Raw genomic sequence first — 498 nt, forward strand, 5'->3', positions numbered from 1 at the left:
CCCCCCCCCAGCTGCACTCAACCCAACTCCCATGCTGGCAGAAATCTGCTGGGGAGTATGTGACATCCCCCATGTCAGGCATCACCTCTGTTTAAGCGCAACCTGCTTTGCTCAGCTCAGCTCAGCCCAGCATCCCCTGGTTAGCATCAATCCCTGCAGTGATCTGGAGGATTCATCTAGTGGTAATGGCTATTGCAGAGCACACCAAACCAATCTACCTAGCTAGCAAATATTGGCTATATTCTCTGCTCCTGCCTCTGACTGCTTTGTGTTTCTGAGGCAGCATAAGCAGCTGCTAAGCCAAGATCAGGGCACCAGCAGCAAGGCATTGCACATACTTAGGGCCTTTCATTTTCGGTTTTTATTTAATTTTTCCTGGGAATTTATCAGTGTTTATCACTACAGCAACAAAAAAGGTGAAAATCGGTGCAAAAAACTATTAATATTTTTTCTGGGTAAATAGGTGGACGGAAGGACGGAGGGGGAGTGGGGAAGTAT

Source organism: Chelonoidis abingdonii, chromosome 2, assembly GCF_003597395.2.
Source record: "Chelonoidis abingdonii isolate Lonesome George chromosome 2, CheloAbing_2.0, whole genome shotgun sequence".
NCBI lineage: Eukaryota > Metazoa > Chordata > Testudines > Testudinidae > Chelonoidis > Chelonoidis abingdonii.